Source organism: Bos indicus x Bos taurus, chromosome 11 (assembly GCF_003369695.1).
Source record: "Bos indicus x Bos taurus breed Angus x Brahman F1 hybrid chromosome 11, Bos_hybrid_MaternalHap_v2.0, whole genome shotgun sequence".
Taxonomy (NCBI): Eukaryota; Metazoa; Chordata; class Mammalia; order Artiodactyla; family Bovidae; genus Bos; species Bos indicus x Bos taurus.
The window spans coordinates 15,313,265-15,321,167 of record NC_040086.1 but is presented as its reverse complement, the minus strand read 5'-3'; the positions used below and the strand labels follow the sequence as shown (position 1 = coordinate 15,321,167).

At 42.0% G+C, this 7,903-nt stretch overlaps 1 pseudogene; it reads left to right on the top strand.

The window, feature by feature from the left end:
- Positions 1-261: 261 nt before the first annotated feature.
- Positions 262-1,108, top strand: LOC113900717 (annotated as a pseudogene).
- The last annotated feature ends 6,795 nt before the right edge of the window (positions 1,109-7,903 follow it).

The following is a 7,903-nucleotide window of genomic DNA, read 5'->3' as shown; positions in this document are numbered from 1 at the left end:
TCTTTACATGGGGGGATGACATAACTAGAGCCACATTTTAGACCACAGAGGCTGGGTGATGTTTAGCTTATACCATCCGTTAGTCCACATACAACTCTCTAGGAGCTGACTGATTCCAACGTAGGATGAGACACGGTGAGAACACACCGAGCTTCATGTGTGTGTCAGTCTTCGATCTTGGAAGTGGCGGTGGAAAGGTTTTCCAAAGAAGATCTATTTTGTAATTATTAGCGAATATTAAAGATTCATGTATGGCTCTTTCCCATCTTGCAAGATGGCGGGTGAAAAGGCTGAGAAGCCAGATACTAAGAAGCCAAGAAGGCCAATGCTGGTGACAAGGCTAAAAAGGTGAAGAAGGTTAAGAAGGGGAAGCCCCACTGCAGCCGAACCCCTGTCCTGGTCAGAGGAATTGGCAGATATTCCCAATCAGCTATGTACTCCAACAGGCCTGGTACACGAGGAAGTATTCAGCAGCTAAATCCAAGGTCAAAAAGAAAAAGGTTAGGGTTCTTGCTACTGTCACAAAACCAGTTGGTGGCAACAAGAATGGAGGTACCTGCGTGGTCAAACTTTGCCAAATGCCTAGGTGTTACCCTACTGAAGACGTGCCTTGAAAGCTGTTGAGTCACGGCGAAAAACCCTTCAGTAAGCATGTGAGGAAGCTGCTGCCAGCAGCACTCGCGGGACCATTCTGATCATCCTCACTGGGCACTGGGGGCAAGAGGGTCGTTTTCCTGAAGCAGCTGGGCCATGGCTTGCTACCTGTGACTGGGCCTATGTCCCTCAATTGAGTTCCTCTGCATAGAACACACCAGTAATTTGTCATTGCCACCTCCACCAAAATCAGTATCAGTGGTGTGAAAACCCCAGAACGTCTCCCTGACGCTTACTTCAAGAAGCAGCAGCTGCATAAGCCCAGACGCCAGAAGGCTGAGATCTTTGACACAGAGAGATACGAGATCACAGAGCAGCACAAGGCTGATCAGAAAGCTGGGGACTCAAATTCTGCAAAGAAGCAAAGCTGTCCCTCGGCTCCAGGGTGACATCTGCTCTGTGCTTGCTCTCACAAATGCAATTTATCCTCACAAAGTAGTGTTCTGAACTTCTTGCAGAGAACCTAATTAAGTAACTTGTCCATTAAAAAAAAAAAAAGATTCATGTATGGAAAGAAAGATTGACAGGTGAAGTCTACTATTCATCATCTGTTGCTATTTAACAGACTCCTAGGATAAACTTAGCAACTTAAAGCCCACATTTACCATCTCACAGTTTTTGTGAGATAGGCATCCAGGGCCAGCTGAGCCAGATCCTGGACTTCAGGGTCTCTCACCAAACTGATACCAAGGCATCAGCCAACACTTGGGTTTCATCTGAAGGCTCAGCTGAGGAAGGACCTGCTTCCAAGAGCCAGTGTTTGTTGGCAGTATTCAGTGTCTTGAAGGTTGGTGGACTGAAGGGCCACCTCACGTCCTTGCCTCCCTCAGGGCCTGGCTTTTCACAAGACCCGAGGCCACCCTCAGTCCTTGGCCTGAGTCTCTCCCACACGCAGGCCTATTGTGTCAAAGCTAGCAAGGGAGAAAGTCAGCTTGTAAGACTTAACCTAATCAGGGAAGTGACATGGAGCTGTCTATATCTCACCAACTTCCAAGAACAGGCTAAACTTATGAGAAACTCAGAATTTTTTTTTTTTTAAGAGTTCATTTTAAAAAATTCTTCTCTAGCTTCTTTTTAAAGAATGTTTATTTATTTATTGTATCAGGTCTTTTTCTTTTATTTTTAATTGAAGGATAATTGCTTTATGATATTGTGTTGGTTTCTGCCATACAATCACATGTTTTAATAATTATATTCCAAATGATCCTACAGAACTTGGGATCAGTGTGGGAAGCAATGTCTTTTGGGGGAATGGTTCAGCCAAGGATAAATAACTCTGTGTCAATCACTTTTCCACCATTTTTGCAAGTTAGAACCCTATTGTAAGAAGAGTCTTGGAGCAGGGCAAGTGGTCCGCCTTACCTCAGTGAGCCCCTCTCCCCTGCCAGCTGTGACTCTGTCCTTATGATGAAGCTCAGCCAGTCTGCTTTCATTCAAGTCAGACTCACACAAGTGCTGGGAAAGAACTCTTTTGTTCTGTGCAGATGAAATAAGATACTCTTCCTTCTGTCTGGTCTGGTTCATACCCCTTCCTAGGATGGCCTCCTTCTCTTAAAGGTACCAGCCACATTCCTGAAGATGAGAAACCAAATGTTGTTAGGCCTGATTTGTGATTCTTAGAGGAAGAAGGAAAGACAGGGAGGGTTTTTCTGAATGCACATAACAGAGAAGGACCATAGCATTGGCTGGGTCAGGAGATGGCCAATAAAATCGTGTCTTTGACCTGTAGGTCACAAGTTTATTTAAGGTTGACCCTGAGAAATTCCTTTGAAATAAGTATTTTTGGAATTCTTCAGAAAAGCTTCAAATCTTGGGGTTATCTTTTTCTTTCTGTTTTGGTAGTGCACTAAGTTTTGATTTATTATTCCCAATAAACTTATGGGTAAGATTTCACCTTAATTTGTTCAAAAACCATCCAGCCACACATAAATGCTCTCCCTACAAGTGGTAGCATGGGGATCCTGCCAAATATGACCATCAGGATTCCTATTACAACTTCAAGGGAAATGGCTACCCCTCCCAGAGCGGTGGAGTGGAGGGTCTCAAGGTCTTGCTATTCAACTTGGCCATTATAGACATCAACAGGGGCTTTTTCCATCAGACTATAGAACCCAGAGGAAATGCCACAGGATATTAAACATGTCAACACCATGCTTTTCAAGAAGAAATGTGAGAAGCTGGCTTTGGTCACCAAGATGGTCACACTCTATCAATGAGTCAAAGCTGGTCAGAGTCCCTCAGGTTAGTTCCCCGCTGTTGATCCAGACAGCAATGTGGAAAGCACAGCATGTAAACCATGTTAAACAAAAGAAAAACAGAGAATTTAGAGTATACTGTCAAATTATCCACATTTTAGTGTTAGGGAAAAACCACCTGAGAGCTGTAAAATGTTTTCTTTTAAGGTGTTTAATGGGCTGGAGAGAGTGGATGGAGAGTTAAAGTTATATGGGGTTAAGTTTGGGCTTGTGATGCTAAATTTCACCTCAAAAAGAAGCATGCTTTCTCAGAAGTCAATTTTATGATTTCCAAGGAAAAGAAAATCAGGTCTCCTTAAAAAGAAGGAAAAGCCAAAGAAGTAGAAAAGCGCAAAGTTCTGGAGGGGAAAGTGGACACTCAGATTCACATTCAGCATAGAAACTATAGTTTCTAATATTTCAAAGCTTTTTACTATGAATAATAACACACATTCAGAAAAAAAGGATAGAACAAAAGTGGGTAATTCAATGATTTGGCAAAAGAACCATGTTAACCATGACCTAAGTTAATACTGCCAACTCCCCAGCTCTTCATACCCCTCCCAGCCATCACCCTGTGCACCCAGAGAATAACCACGGTCCACTCTTTTGTGCTAATCACTTCCTCAATTTCCTTTAAAGTTCTGACACTCATGCATGCATGAAGAAGTATAATTTCAGCTACTTTTTGAACTTCATATATATGGAAACAGGCAGCATGAATTTTTTTTCATGTCTGGCTTCCTTTGCTCAATATAATGTTTGAAAGAGTAGCTCATGTTGTTGGAATTTTTTTTTGATGTTGTATTTTGGATAATAACCCCTTATTAGATATATCATTTGCAAATCTGCATTTTTGAGTTTTTATTGTGAATTCATATTCCTTAGAACCTTATTGGAATAATGCATTGAGGTCTGTGTTTAAAGTGAAAGTCGCTCAGTCATGTCCGACTCTTTGCAGCCCATGAAATTCTCTAGGGCTCTAGAATACTGGAATGGGTGGCCTTTCCCTTCTCCAGGGGATCTTCCCAACCCAGGGGTCAAACCCAGGTCTCCCACACTGCAGGTGGATTCTGTACCAGCTGAGCCCTCCAAAGAGGTTTATTTTATTTATTTATCTGGTGGCACATCAACTTGGGTGGGCCAGATATAATTTCTGTCTTTAGGCCACACAGCGGGTATAAATATCAATATAAAAGCAGCCTTACTGTTGGGAATTTTCGGAGAAGGGATTTTTCATTTCCCCCGTAACCAAGAGTCAAGTCTGAGGTAGTTAAGTACCCCATCAATGTTCCTCTATATAGTGGGTTTTATTGTAGCAGTTGTTACACTTTTCATGGAGGATGGTCCTGGATACAGAGGTTCCCTGAGCCAACCTTACTCTGATGGATCCTAGGTTTTACCTCATGTCTCCAAGCATGCTCCGCCCAGTAATACTTAAGTTTACCCCATAGGAATTAGTAGATACTTTCCACGCACATAGCACCTTTAGCATTTATTGACCTGATTCATGCTGTATAACCAGCAAGAATTTACCTATTTTCCCACCAATTCAGCTGTCCCTTTAAAAGGTAATTTTCTTTCTTTCTTCTTTTAGCCATGCTGCATAGCATGTGGGATCTTAGTTCCCCAACTCAGGGATCAAACCCACACCCCTTGTAATGGAAATGCAGAGTCTCAACCACTGGACCACCAGGGAGGTCCCTAAAAGAAAATTTTTAATAAATGTCTTATCCAGTATATTTAGTTCTTTTAAAAATGGGTTTCTCTGGAAAGCCTTCCTCAATGATCAGTGCAAAGAAATAGAGGAAAACAATAGAATGGGAAAGACTAGGGATCTCTTCAAGAAAATTAGATACCAAGGGAACATTTCATGCAAAGATGGGCTCAATGAAGGACAGAAATGGCAGGGACCTAACAGAAACAGAAGATATTAAGGAAAGGTGGCAAGAATACACAGAACTGTACAAAAAAAGATCTTCATGACCCAGATGATCATGATGGTGTGATCACTCACCTAAAGCCAGACATCCTGGAACGTAAAGTCAAGTGGGCCTTAGAAAGCATCACTACAAACAAAGCCAGTGGAGGCGACAGAGTTCCAGCTGAGCTATTTCAAATCCTAAAAGATGATGCTGTGAAAGTGCTGCACTCAATATGCCAGCACATTTGGAAAACTCTGCTGTGGCCACAGGACTGGAAAAGGTCCGTTTTCATTCCAATCCCTAAAAAAGGCAATGCCAAAGAATGCTCAAACTACCGCACAATTGCACTCATCTCACATGCTAGTAAAGTAATGCTCAAAATTCTCCAAGCCAGGTTTCAACAATACGTGAACTGTGAACTTGCAGATGTTCAAGCTGGTTTTAGAAAAGGCAGAGGAACCAGAGATCAAATTGCCAACATTCGCTGGATCATTGAAAAAGCAAGAGAGTTCCAGAAAAACATCTATTTCTGCTTTACTGACTATGCCAAAACCTTCAACTGTGTAGATCACAATAAACTGGAAACTTCTTCAAGAGATGGGAATACTAGACCACCTTGACCTGCCTCTTGAGAAATCTGTATGCAGGTCAGGAAGCAACAATTAGAACTGGACATGGAACAACAGACTGGTTCCAAATAAGAAAAGGAGTATGTCAAGGTTGTATATTATCACCCTGCTTATTTAACTTATATGCAGAGTACATCATGAGAAATGCTGGGCTGGATGAAGCACAAGCTGGAATCAAGACTGTCAGGAGAAATATCAATAACCTCAGATTTGCAGATGACACCACCCTTATGGCAGAAATTGAAGAAGAACTAAAGAGGCTCTTGATGAAAGTGAAAGAGGAGAGTGAAAAAGTTGGCTTAAAACTTAACATTCACAAAACCAAGATAATGGCATCCTGTCCCATCACTTCATGGCACATAGATGGGGAAACAGTGGAAACAGTGACAGACTTTCTTTTTTTGAGCTCCAAAATCACTGCAGATGGTGACTGCAGCCATGAAATTAAAAGATACTTACTTCTTGGAAGGAAAGTTATGATCAACCTAGACAGCATATTAAAAAGCAGAGATAATACTTTGCCAACAAAGGTCCGTCTAGTCAAGGCTATGGTTTTTCCAGTGGTCATGTATGGATGAGAGCTGGACTATAAAGAAAGCTGAGAGCCAAAGAATTGATGCTTTTGAATTGTGGTGTTGGAGAAGACTCTGAGAGTCCCTTGGACTACAAGGAGATCCAATCAGTCCATCCTAAAGGAGATCAGTCCTGAATATTCATTGGAAGGACTGATATTGAAGCTGAAACTCCAATACTTCGGCCCACCTGATGCAAAGAACTGACTCATTTGAAAAGACCCTGATGCTGGGAAAGATTGAAAGCAGGAGGAGAAGGGGATGATAGAGGATGAAATGGTTGGATGGCATCACCAACTCAATGGACATGAGTTTGGGTAAACTCTGGGAGTTGGTGATGGACAGGGAAGTCTGGTGTGCTGCAGTCCATGGGGTTGCAAAGAGTCGGACACAACTGAGCAACTGAACTGAACTGGATGTCTAATCAATGAGACTGTTAGCAATTGACATTGATATTTATTTTACTGTACTTTGTTCCAAATGTACTTTACTGTTATAGTAATGAATAATGCTGCTGCTGCTGCTGCTAAGTCGCTTCAGTCATGTCCGACTCTGTGGGATCCCAGAGACGGCTGCCCACCAGGCTTCCCCATCCCTGGGATTCTCCAGGCAAGAACACTGGAGTGGGTTGCCATTTCCTTCTCCAATGCCTGAAAGTGAAAAGTGAAAGTGAAGTCACTCAGTCATGTCTGACTCTTAGCAACCTTATGGACTGCAGCCTACCAGGCTCCTCCCTCTGTCCATGGGATTTTCCAGGCAAGAACAGTAGATAATTATTAATACTAGTAATACTAAATAATTATTCATAATAGAAGTAACAATATTTTATACAGAGAAAGACCTTTACCATTCAGTGGTTTGCAATTAATCTTTATCAGCAGTCTGTTACAAACCAATATAGGAATTCTTTTCATTTTCTAAAGATTAATTATGTTCAGCAATTTCCAAATACAGGTATCAGAATCACCTTTGGAGCTTTTTAAAAAAACAAAAAACAAACAAAAAAAAACAACATTTGCTCCAGCCTAGGGGATCTAAATCTCCAAGATTTGAATCTAGGATTTTTGTTTTCTGTAAAATTCTTTAGATGGTTCTGATTCACAGCCCTGGTTAAAAATTCATCATGGTTTTAACAAACCCACTAGACAACTCACTGAACACAGCTAGGGCTTGAATCCAAGAATTCTGACTCTAATATTTCTCCCTTCCCCTCTCTGAACTGATTTTGAAACTAATTGAGAGACTGATGCCAGACTCAGACAGATGGAAATCAAAATCTCAACTTTATTATTTCTATGTGTCATCACATTTGGGCCTCCTGATATTTCTCCTGAATTTTAGCTCTTGGAGAAGAAGATTTTAGAACTACAGACCAGATCCATTCTCACCATCCTTTTAGGGAGGGGAGTGCTATCTCTCAGACAAGCCTGGGCCTTGACTTTTTGTGTCTCCATTGAGAGTAGAGGTGGGAAGAGAACGTACCCTCTCTTTTGGAAGAAAAGTAAGAAAGGGAAGGGGCGAGAGGCAGAAGGACGGCTGAACTTGTCTAGTTCCTTAAGTCATTACTGCACTGAAATAAATGCGGAGTGCAGAGATACTAAATTATGCCTCCTATTCTTTTCCTTCCGAGCACGTGGAACAGAAATTCTCTTTCTTCTAAGGAAAACTAAGGACATGTGAATAAGTGTTCCTTCCAACAGCTCCTACATCTGACGCCATTTACCCCGTCAGTATCTCCCTCAAAACCAACCAAGAGGGGCCTCTGCCCTGGCCTTTCACTTTGATGGGCCCTTCTCCATTGCTCCCACATACACCCCTCACTCATGGGACCAAGGAGACATGTCCATCCAGAGCCTGTACTACCCCCCACCTTCTAGGACATGCTCAGA